Source organism: Capricornis sumatraensis, chromosome 3 (genome assembly GCF_032405125.1).
Source record: "Capricornis sumatraensis isolate serow.1 chromosome 3, serow.2, whole genome shotgun sequence".
Taxonomy (NCBI): domain Eukaryota; kingdom Metazoa; phylum Chordata; class Mammalia; order Artiodactyla; family Bovidae; genus Capricornis; species Capricornis sumatraensis.
In genome coordinates, this window is record NC_091071.1 from 157,615,125 (window position 1) to 157,627,845 (window position 12,721).

Here is a 12,721-nt window from a genome sequence, read left to right on the forward strand (position 1 = left end):
AGTTCTTCCATGTATTCTTGCCACCTTTTCTTAATATCTTCTGCTTCTGTTAGGTCCAGACCATTTCTGTCCTTTATCGAGCCCATCTTTGCATGAAATGTTCCCTTGGTATCTTTAATTTTCTTGAAGAGATCCCTAGTCTGTTCCATTCTGTTGTTTTCCTCTATTTCTTTGCATTGATTGCTGAAGAAGGCTTTCTTATCTCTTCTTGCTATTCTTTGGAACTCTGCATTCAGATGCTTATATCTTTGCTTTTCTCCTTTGCTTTTCACCTCTCTTCTTTTCACAGCTATTTGTAAGGCCTCCCCAGACAGCCATTTTGCTTTTTTGCATTTCTTTTCCATGGGGATGGTTTTGATCCCTGTCTCCTGTACAATGTCACAAACTTCATTCCATAGTTCATCAGGCACTCTATCTATCAGATCTAGGCCCTTAAATCTATTACTCACTTCCACTGTATAATCATAAGGGATTTGATTTAGGTCATACCTGAATGGTCTAGCGGTTTTCCCTACTTTCTTCAATTTAAGTCCGAATTTGGTAATAAGGACTTCATGATCTGAGCCACAGTCAGCTCCTGGTCTTGTTTTTGTTGACTGTATAGAGCGTCTCCATCTTTGGCAGCAAAGAATATAATCAATCTGATTTCGGTGTTGACCATCTGGTGATGTCCATGTGTAGAGTCTTCTCTAGTGTTGTTGGAAGAGGGTGTTTGCTATGACCAGTGCATTTTCTATTAGTCTTTGCCCTGCTTCATTCCGCATTCCAAGGCCAAATTTGCCTGTTACTCCAGGTGTTTCTTGACTTCCTACTTTTGCATTCCAGCCCCCTATAATGAAAAGGACATCTTTTTTGGGTGTTAGTTCTAAAAGGTCTTGTAGGTCTTCATAAAACCATTCAACTTCAGTTTATTCAGTGTTACTGGTTGGGGCATAGACTTGGATAACTGTGATATTGAATGGTTTGCCTTGGAGATGAACAGAGATCATTCTGTTGTTTTTGAGATTGCATCTAAGTACTGCATTTCGGACTCTTTTGTTGACCATGATGGCTACTCCATTTCTTCTGAGGGATTCCTGCCCACAGTAGCAGATGTAATGGTCATCTGAGTTAAATTCACCCATTCCAGTCCATTTTAGTTCGCTGATTCCTAGAATGTCGACGTTCACCCTTGCCATCTCTTGTTTGACCACTTCCAATTTGCCTTGATTCATGGACCTGACGTTCCAGGTTCCTATGCAATATTGCTCTGTCTTTATTCACTTACCACCAAACATAGAATGACTCTTATTGTGAAGAAGTCTAGAGGAATTCAATTTAGAATTGGAACCATTTTGCATACTTAGTGGAGAAGGAAATGGCAACCCACTCCAGTTTTCTTGCCTGGATAATTCCATGGACAGAAGAGCCTGGTGGGCTACAGTCCCTGGGGTCACAAAGAGTCAGACATGACTGAATGACTAACACTTGCATATTTGGAAAGAAGACTACTATTCTAGGGAATTGAACAACTAGGAAATATATTTCTTCAGGATGGTTAATGTAAAACACAAAAAAATTTGACTTCATTTTCAAATTTCATTTTCCATATACATTCTATTTAATGCCACTAAAGAGTAGATTAATTTGAATTTGCCATAATCAACATTCATATATTTATATCTGTGTGTATGTGTGTGTATGTGTGTGCACTCAGTCGTGTCTGACTCTTTGCAACACCATGGATTATAGCCTGCCAGGCTCCTCTGTCCATGGGATTTTCCAGGCAAGAATACTGGAGAAGGGTGCCATTTCCTTCTCCAGGGGATCTTCCTGATCCAGGGTTTCAACCCTCATCTCCTGCATTGGCAGGAAGATTATTTATCATTGAGCTTTACTATCATACATTTAGTATATTAAAAAAAAAAATTGGGTGATCCATTTTATTCTGACCATGACAGAAAAAAATCATTATATAAACTAGGCCTACATACTGGTTAACAGATTTTGATATCATTTTCCATTAAATTCTTGAAGTTGCAAAATAAATATGGCTGTACATATAAAAATACTTTTAAAAGTACATACAATATAAAATTCCCTTAACATCCAACAAGACCTTCACTAATCAATTAAAAGCCTCTTCAAAACAGAAACAAAAATCTTTTTATTTGCACTAATTAAGAAAATATTATGAATTATTTGCAATTTGGAGAGGTTTTTTTATAACTGTGTTTCCCCCAATGTGTTCAGTTGCTAAGCCATGTCTTACTCTTTGCAACTCCATGCACTGCAGCATGCCAGGCTTCCCTGTCCCAGAGTTTGCTCAAATTCATGTCCATTGAGGAGGGGATACTATTTAATCTTCTCTTCTGTCACCTCGTTCTCCTTCTTCTCAGTCTTTCCCAGCATCAGGGTCTTTTCCAATGAGTCGGCTCTTTGCATCAGGTGGCCAAAGTACTGGAGCTTCAGCTTCAGCATCAGTCCTTCTAGTGAATATTCAGGGTCGATTTTCTTTAGGATTGGGGCTTCCCTGGTGGCTCAGAGGTTAAAGCATCTGCCTGGAAAGGGACTGACTGGTTTGATCTTGCTGTCCAAGGGACTCCTTGGACACTTCTTCTCCAGCACTACAAACTGTGCACGTACCCCTGATGTCAGAGCAGAGGAACTAGTTCTAGACTGAAGAAAACCATGCTTACTACGCTCTGGTCCAAGGTTAATGAATGCATTAGAACCACTCATTTCTGCCCAATGTTTCAGATTCTGAAAACAGCTTTCATTTTTTTACTTAATTTATTTATACATGCAAAGAAACCCTGGAATTATTTATTGAAAGACTTATTCTTATTTCTTGGTAAGTTTAATTGCACATTATTCTACATATGAGATTCAAACTATTTGTATAAAGTACAAAGGCATTTTGGTCAAAAGAATGGTTTCTTTATACAAGTATACAATATACAGTTCAAAATTAAAGATAAAATATATAAAATTATTTTAACCATAAAAGAAAAGAAATTGCTTGACAAGATGCATTTCATTTTGTTTAGATATATTTCTTTCAGTTAACAAAATGACACTGCATGAAATACATTTAAAATCAAGGCTAATCTCCCTCTCCCCATAATTTTCTTGAAATGCTAGGACCCATGTTGTTTAAAATCTTCTCTCAACATGATGCAGCTTTTATCCTGACTATTCATAATTTTCTTGTGAATTAATTGAACACCACTTATCTGAGTCCAGATGGTGGAAGAGGAAGAAGGAGAGAAAGAAATTTCATTTTCAATATTTTGGTACATAATTTAATAGTCTACTGAACTATTTTTAACTTCAGGATTCAGTGTTGTACCTGAAGAGTTCCAATATTTTTACTGGGTTTACTCTCAAGGCACTTCCTAGGTAAGGTGACAAACATATACCTTCTTTGACAAGATAACACACTTTGCTTCTGTTCAGAGTTCACCCAGCAGTAATCAGGTTGTGATCAAAGTTTATGAAACTGCTCTGTTAAAGAACAACTGGTGACTCTCAATTACCAAATCCAGTGAATTACCCAATCTTGACACGTCACTGGTGTTTTATATCATTGCCTCACTCTCGCTACTGACAATTCTTTGATTCTAAGAAATCATTTCTCCTTGTTTTCTTCCTACCGCCTGGTCCACTGGTCCACTTCTTGTGTTGGGCTCTCTTTCCCAGCCTTACGTGGGAACATCACTCAGGGACCTGCCTCGTGGCATTCCTGGGCAAGTTCTTCCAGATTCAGAGTTTCGATTTTTAAAGACAGAGCCCGAGCCCACCCCTTCCTACTATATTGAGACCTATGTATGTATCTTGTTGAATCTCTTGCTCTGCATGTCACTCAGAGATGTCATCTAATTGTCTTCATCCATCTCTGCTTGAGCAATCTGTACTTTCTTCTGGGTACCTTATTTAAATTACTGACACAACTATCAAACTAATAGCCCAAGCTGGAAATGTGGGCGTCATCACCAACACAGTTTTCTCTTCTCCATCACCAACTCCTGTGAATTCTATCTCCTTAACCGTTCTCTACTGTTACCACCATTATCTGCCACATGTTAGTACAGATCTTTAACCCAGCTAGGCTATTAAAATAGTCTCTCTGGCTTGAACTCTACCGTGCCCCCAATTCCTGTTGATTTTCTTCCATCAGATTTACATCGGCATTTCTGAGAGACATTTCTCAAGATACCCAGGGGGGAAGCAGAATTTCTCCATGGCCAAAAAAATCCTGGGGACTATTTCATGCCATTATTCTCTTCTAAGGCAGACTCTGTGGATGCTAGCTGGTTAAAGAACTTTGTGGGTGTTTGTGACCATGAACATCCTGCAGTTCCGGCTTTCTGCAGAACACTCCGTGCCTATGTGAAATCAGTGTCTGCTCTGATCTTAATCAACTTTTTCCCGGTTTTTATTGTGCATTTTCTATGGAAGCCTAGCGACTTCAATGACATTTATTCTGTCTTCTTTGAATCTAGTTTGTTTTCCCTATTTAATCTTGGGTTCTTTTATCATTTTTTTTTTTCATGGAAAATTCAATTATTGCTGGTCTGGAAGCCCTGTTTAAAAATCTGAACTTTTCCTTGCCTCAGTAACTTAGTACTTTCTGGATGAGTACAGTACATAATCATTGTGTATGTGTGTGTATATATATTCAGATACAGATGTAGATATAGATATTTTGCTTCTATTCTTTTAATGCTTCCATGACTCTTAAATCTATGAGTGTTTCATGTCTTGACCAAAGTGAGACTTGGATTCTTGATTTCATGACTTATGCCTCACTTCATTGTTAGTCTACTCCTGATGCAGGTTGATTTCTAGAAATCACAGAAGGCTTTGCTGGCAGAGTAACTTGCTGCCTTAGTACTTACTATATTTCCGAGCTATTCAGATGAAGTGGTCCCTGGACCCTTGCTCCCTGTTGAGTCACTATATTAACCTCAATTCTGTACTTGCTCATCTTCTTTGTTAAGAGAGACCAAACCAAGAGCTTAGCATTAATTAATGTTTTGTGTACATTAAAATGAAAACTTTGCTGCTAAAGTTTTGCTTGAGAAGTTTGCCTCCTATTTATAGATCCCTTTAATTGCTCCCGTGACCTTCCAGTGGAAGGAAGTGGTGCTTGTTTTATCATGGAAGTCTTTTATAATTTTTATAGTTATAGATGTTGATTTTAGGCTATTTATGAGATGAAGACATTGCTTCCCAGTCATGTTCCAAGTGTTTTCATACTATTGCTATATTTATTTTTAGAAACATGGCATTGGTATTATTAATATCCTCATTTAAAGACAGAGAAACTGAGGCAGAAAGATAAAATCTTATCTAAATGAAGGATATATTCCCTTGTGCACAGTGAAAATAGCCCCATTAGATCAGGGTATTAAGAGCATGATTTAAAGGTGTTTTTCAAAGGGTCACAGGTAAAAGTGGTTAAGAGCATGGTATTAATTCCCACTCTGTGGGAATGTGGGCCAGTTATTGATCATTCAGAACCTGCTTTGTAGGGTTTAAAATGAGGTAGCAGTTCTGTAACATTAAATGCTCTCTCTCTCTACATATATATATGTATATATACATATATATACCTACATATCTAACCTATATATAGAATGTTGCCGAACTCTGACCTGTGTTAGTTTTCCATAACTGTGAAGTGCTTTAGTGGATGTGAAGTACACCTATACTTTTGTCTGGGGGAATACTTAACCTTACATTTCATAGACACAAAAGAGAATTAATAACAGATAAAACAGTAAAGGAAGAGATTGCTCATTTTATTTAAGTTCCCATTAAAAGCACAAAGTTATTCAAGATTTGAAAAAGGAAAGAATGGCCACCGCCTTTCCTAAGAGGCTCAGAGTTGTCAAAAGTAGAGTGTAGAGAGGCAGAATGCAAAATTAGTGTTGAACTTGGGGTGTTTAAATAAGATTCATGTCAATTTGTTGCCTAGCAATCAGGGTATTTATCCTTGCCACCTAGTGGGGAGCAACAGGGCAACTGAGCACAGGGTGGATCCAAAAGTTTTCTTAGTGCAATACGGCAGCCACTGTAAGGGGAACACATGTTTCTACAAAATCCTACAAAAATGGCAATGTGAATTCACTTCAGGGCTGGCTTACTACTCTGGTTGGAAAAATTCAGTCAATGTTTTGCAAAGTATGGCCCAATAACCACAGGCATTAGGATTACAAAGCTACAGGGGGTTGTTAGGGTGAAGACTGAGGCAAGTGTTCTTTCCAGAGGGCAGCTATAGCAAAGCACACATGGCAGTCAGCATCGTGGTTAAGAGGCTAGGGGCCGGAGAGCATGGGTTGGGATGCTGGACCCGTCTCTTCCCAGCTGTATAATGCTGTACGTGTTCCTTAATTTTTCTATGAAAGTTTCCTCATCATTAGAAGGTGATGATGATGATGAAACCTATGTCTGTAATTATTGCAAGGAAAGGCCTGAGAAGCATATCTGGCCCAAAGTAACTAGTCAATAACGATCAGCAGCTATTAGCTACTGAGGTCAAGACTTCTTGGCAGCCTACTTCTCTGGGGTTATTTCTCAGTCTTAACTCAGTCTTAACCCAGCTCTCTGGGGACCCCTTCCTTTTTATCTACTGTCTCCAGGCTCGACTATTCATATTTCTTTATCGTCATGTGATGTTTGTCTTCCATCCCAAGGCATAAGTTTTCCCTTTATCTCCATCCTTAAAAACAAGTACAACTATGAGGCTCTTCACAGGCTTTTCACTACTAGTGATCTGGAAAAATGAGCAGGGAAAAAAGAGTTTCTTCCCAGGCTTCTTCCACTTTCTTCTACTTTAGATCCACAAGGGTGGGAAAAACATGGTAAGAAGATTCATTCACACTGTCAAGGCAGATGCTCTGTCCTGAGATTCACAACAGAAAAGTTTAGGGTGATGAAGTCTCTAAAGTGACTACCTATTGACTGGAAGCATACAGTTGGATTTTAACTTTTGGAGACAATTTTAGGGAATAGATTCAAGTTGCTTCCAATTTTTGCAGTATTTTTAGATATACTCTAACTTTTAAAAAATATTTTTTATTAAAAAAATTTGTTTGTAACCACAACAATACAGAATCTATACATTGGGCATTTCACTTAATGCACTTAAATGTGTATAATTTTTATTGCCTACTTATTATTGTAAAATGCAGATGTTCCAAAACATATTCAACCCCACTTATATCAGCGGATATTACAAATTGGGCTTCCCTGGTGGCTCAGTGGTAAAGAACCCTCCTGCCAATGCAGGAGACTCGGGCTCAGTCCCTGCGTTGAGAAGATCCTCTGGAGAAGGAAATGGCAATCCACTCCAGTATTCTTGCCTGGGAAATCCCACGGACAGAGGAATCTTTCAGGTTACAGTCCATGGGGTTGAAAAGAGTTGGACATGACTGAGCAACTGAGCATGCATGCATGCACACTGTACTCATGCTTGTAGTTATATTTTATGCTCTAGTGTTTGTTTTTCTAAAATGTATGTTGCATATTTATATGCATTTGAGTATCTCTAAATGCCATAGACATGTGAGAATTAGAAACATTATGTGATAGCGTTTGCCTCCCTATATGCCTACTCTCATTTCTTCATTCAGATATCATACATCATTTTTGTTTTAATTTGTTTTTCTATGATTACATGTGTAGCTTGGCAAATCTACGTTCCTCTGGGACAACTTAAAATTCCTGCTCTTTTTGAATTTCCTGCTCCTTTCTTTGTGTTCATATTTCTTGGGTTATTTACCTTTTTCTTATTAATTTATAGAATTTTGTGTATTAGGAATGTCTGTGGGGGAGTGTGGGAAAAGATATGAGTTGTGAATAAATTCTCTAACCATTTTCTTTGGCTTTATTGATGGCACCATTCATCATCAAAATTCAAGACTTTGTTAAATGCATGCATTTTTCATAACTTTTCATTTTAAAATGTCTTCCCATGTTTTCACAGCTTCTGCTTTTGAAATTAAGATATAAAAAATTCATCTGGAATTAATTTTTACATGTACTGTTAGATACAGCCCTAACTACTTTTGTCCAAAATGGCTAGCCAAGTGGTATTTGTAGAACAGTCCACCCTTCACCAGGAATTTGAGGTGCCACATTTACCATTTATCAAGTAACCATATGCATTTGGGTCTGTTTCAAATACTTGGTTTCTTTCACTGGCTAATTATTATTATTATTTTTTTTAATTTCAGAAGGCAGAGAATGATGGAGAATGTCTATTTTTAAGAGTTAACATTTATCTAATACCAAAGAAATAAAAAAAAAACTAGAGCCAGATTTCACTCATGAATATAAATGCAAAAATTTGAAAAAAATTAGCAATTCTAATGCAGCAAAGAATTAAGGTAGAAATACAACTTGAACAAGAAAGTTTAAACCAGAAACACAAGTATGTATTCATAGGACAGTAACCTATTAATTCTATTGCAGCACTAAATTCAAGCAAAAAAGCTATTATGTCAATAGGCTGGATATGAATTTTGTAACACTGGGTATCCAGTCTCTATAAACACTGTGGAGACCAAAAAAGGTCCTTCTTAAACATGATAAAGACCAGAAAGACCTTCGTTAGACATTTCTTTTGTCTCTGAAACTATCATAAAACATCAAACAAGAATAAGACAGGATGCTTGATTGGAATTATTATTCAATATTGTTTTAGAGATGTTAGATAATAAGACAAAAATTAAAGAAACAATATACTTATTAGAAAAAAAGAAATTTTAAATTTGAAAATGAGTAGCTTTTAAAAAATATCAGCAATAAATAGTAAGGAAAGAAGTCTACTCACAATTTTGCAACAATACTATAAAATATGTGGAAATAAATTGAACAACAAAGTTAAAGATTTTTAAGAAGGAATTGTATTTAATACACTAGATAGGGTATTAAAAAAGCAGAGACATCACTTTCCTGACAGAGGTCCATATAGTCAAAGCTATGATTTTTCCAGTAATCATGTAGGGATGTGAGAGTTGGACTATAAAGAATGCTGAGCGCTGAAGAACTGATACTTTCTAACCGAGGTGTTGGAGAAGACTCTTGAGAGTCCCTTGGACTTAAAAATGGACTAAAGGAAATCAACCCTGAATATTCATTGGAAGGACTAGTGCTGAAGTTGAAGTTCCAGTACTTTGGCCAACTGATGTGAAGAATCGACTCACTGGAAAAGACCCTGATTCTAGGAAGTATTGAGAGCAAGAGGAGAAGAGGGCGACAGAGGATAAGATGGTTGGATGGCATCACTAACTCAATGAACATGAGTTTGAACAAACTCCGGGAGATAGTGAAGGACAGGGGTCACAAAGAGTCGGACACGACTGAGCAACTGAGCCACAACAACAACAAAAAGTACAATAGTTTAGTAAAGAAAACATAAAAAGACCTGGTTAAATATTCCCTGTTATGAATTTCAACATCATAAATATTTCAAATTATACCTAAGTTAACACATGCTTACTGTAGGAGTTTTGTAGACCTGGTCTCAATGATTTTGATTTGCTTGTGCAGAAAATGATTTACCAGCTTTTTTTTAAAAAAACAAAAAAACCCCAAAATAAAAAACAATGATGCCCTACGAGATATGGAAACTTCCTCTAAGGTAACTGTAAACAAAATACTTTGGTACTGATGTCATACTTTTAACAGTAAATGTGAAAACAGTATAATCAGATATTCTGATGTTTTCTGAATGACATTTTACTCATTCTTTCTCATCACCTTCTTGGAAGATGTTGTAATTTAATGTGAACTTTGAGAAAATAAATATGAAATGACAGTTGGGGAGAAAAGGACAACTCTGTGGCAAAGATGATGTGGACTGAATGGTCCAACATAAAATATATATGATTAATCAGATTAGGAATAATCTGATTAATAAACTTCTACTCATACAAATATGCTTAAAAGCTGAGGAAGGGTTTTGCTGTTTTATGTACCTTTATTAAATCCTAATTGGGATATACTATTTTCTTAGGATTAAAGATTACATTTAGATTCCACTACTTTCAATGTGATCTATGCTGGGTAAATGTTATCACTGCATTTTCTGTAAAGGAAGGACTGGCTACACTTATTCATTCAACAGCTGGTGGAGCAGATGGTAAAGAATCTGCCTGCAATGCTGGAGACCCGGGTTCGATCCCTGGGTTGGGAAGATCCCCTGGGGAAGGGAATGGCAACCCATTCCAGTATTCTTGCCTGGAGAATCCCATGAAAGAGGAGCCTGGTGGGCTATAGTCCATGGGGTTGCAAAGAGTCAGACAGGACTGAAAGGCAGATGAGAAAAGGAAAGATATGCCCATTTGAATGCAGAGTTCCAAAGAATAGCAAAGAGAGGTAAGAAGAATAGGAAAGAGAGATAAGAAGAATAGCAAAGAGAGATAAGAAAGCCTTCCTCAGTGATCAATGCAAAGAAATGGAGGAAAATAATAGAATGGGAAAGATATAGATTTTTTTCAAGAAAATAAGAGATACCAAGGGAACATTTCATGCAAAGATGGGTACAATAAAGGAAGAAATGGTATGGACCTAACAGAAGCAGAAGATATTAAGAAGAGGTGGCAAGAATACACCAAAGAATTATATAAAAAAGATCTTCATGACCCAGATAACCATGATAGTGTGATCACTCAACGAGAGCCAGACATCCTGGAATGTGAAGTCAAGTGGGCCTTAGAACGCATCACTACGAAGGAAGCTAGTGGAGGTGATGGAATTCCAGTTGAGCTATTTCAAATCCTAAAAGATGATGCTGTGAAAGTGCTGCATTCAATATGCCAGCAAATTTGGAAAACTCAGCAGTGGCTGCAGGACTGGAAAAGGTCAGTTTTCATTCCAATCCCAAAGAAAGGCAATGCCAAAGAATGCTCAAACTACTACACAATTGCACTCATCTCACATGCTAGCAGAGTAATGCTCAAAATTCTTCAAGCCAGGCTTCAACAGTAGGTGAACCGTGAGCTTCTAGATGTTCAAGCTGGATTTAGAAAAGGCAGAGGAACCAGAGATCAAATTGCCAACATCCTTTGGATCATCAAAAAAGCAAGAGAGTTCCAGAAAAACATCTACTTCTGCTTTATTGACTAGGTCAAAGCCTTTGACTGTGTGGATCAGAAAAAACTATGGAAACTTCTTAAAGAGACTGGAATACCAGACCACCTTACCTGCCTCCTGAGAAATCTGTATGCAGTCAAGAAGCAACAGTGAGAACTGGACATGGAACGACAGGACTGGTTCCAAATTGGGAAAGGAGTGCATCAAGGCTGCATATTATCACCCTGCTTATTTAACTTATATGCAGAGTACATCATGAGAAACGCTAGGCTGGATGAAGCACAAGCTGGAATCAAGATTGCCAGGAGAAATATCAATAACCTCAGATATGCAGATGACACCACCTTTATGGCAGAAAGTGAAGAAGAACTAAAGAGCCTCTTGATGAAAGTGAAAGAGGAGAGTGAAAAGTTGGCTTACAACTCAACATTAAAAAAACTAAGATCATGGCATCCAGTCCCATCACTTCATGGCAAATAGATGGAGAAGTAATGGGAACAGTGACAGACTATTTTTGCGGGCTCCAAAATCACTGCCGATGGTGACTGCAGCCATGAAATTAAAAGACACTTGTTCCTTGGAAGAAAAGTTATGGCTAACTTAGACAGCATATTAAAAAGCAGAGACATTACTTTGCCAACAAAGGTCTGTCTCATCAAAGCTATGGTTTTTCCAGTGCTCATGTATGGATGTGAGAGTTGGATTATAAAGAAAACTGAGCGCTGAAGAATTGATGCTTTTGAACTGTGGTGTTGGAGAAGACTCTCGAGAGTCCCTTGGACTGCAAGGAGATCCATCCAGTCCATCCTAAAGGGGATAAGTCCTGGGTGTTCATTGGAAGGACTGATGCTGAAGCTGAAACTCCAATACTTTGGCTACCTGATGTGAAGAGCTGACTCATTTGAAAAGACCCTGACGCTGGGAAAGATTGAAGGCCAGAGGTGAAGGGGATGACAGAGGATGAGACGGTTGGATGGTACCACCGACTTGATGGACATTAATATATGTAAGCTGTGGGAGTTGGTAAAACCTGGCATGCTGCAGTCCATGGGGTTGCAAAGAGTCAGATATGACTCAGTGACTGAACTGAACTGAGCTACTAACACTTTAATTTTCACTTTCAAACAAATGAGAAATAGCTGTTAAGTGTATGTCCAATCCCTGCCCCAAAGCTGCCTGAAGTCTGGCTAGAAGAAGCAGTTTTATACCAACTTGGAGAAGGAAATGGCAATCCACTCCAGTATTCTTGCCTGGAGAATTCTACGGACAGAGGAGACTGGTGGACTACAGTCTATGGGGTTGCAGAGTCAAACACAACTGAGTGGTTAACACACACACCAACTAAATGGAGACAGATGCTACACCAACAGAATTTATCAGTCTATTTAAGCTGTCCAAACGGTTTTGTGTGTGTGTGTGTGCTCAGTCATGTCTGACTCTTTGCGACCCTGTGGATTAATGCCCACCAGGCTCCTCTGTCCATGGAATTTTTCAGGCAAGAATACTGGAGTGGTCTGTCATTTCCTTCTCCAGGGGATTCTCCAGCCCAGGGATCGAAACTGTGTCTCTTGCGTCTCCTACATTGCCAGGCAGATTCTTTACCACTAAGCTAAAAGTAAAGTCTTTAACTGTATCG

The 12,721-nt window shown here is 38.1% G+C and overlaps 1 protein-coding gene across 3 annotated transcripts in view; it reads right to left on the reverse strand.

The window, feature by feature from the left end:
• Positions 1-12,721, reverse strand: part of DOCK10 (dedicator of cytokinesis 10) — a 304,971-nt gene that overhangs the window by 147,261 nt on the left and 144,989 nt on the right. The window lies entirely within an intron of this gene.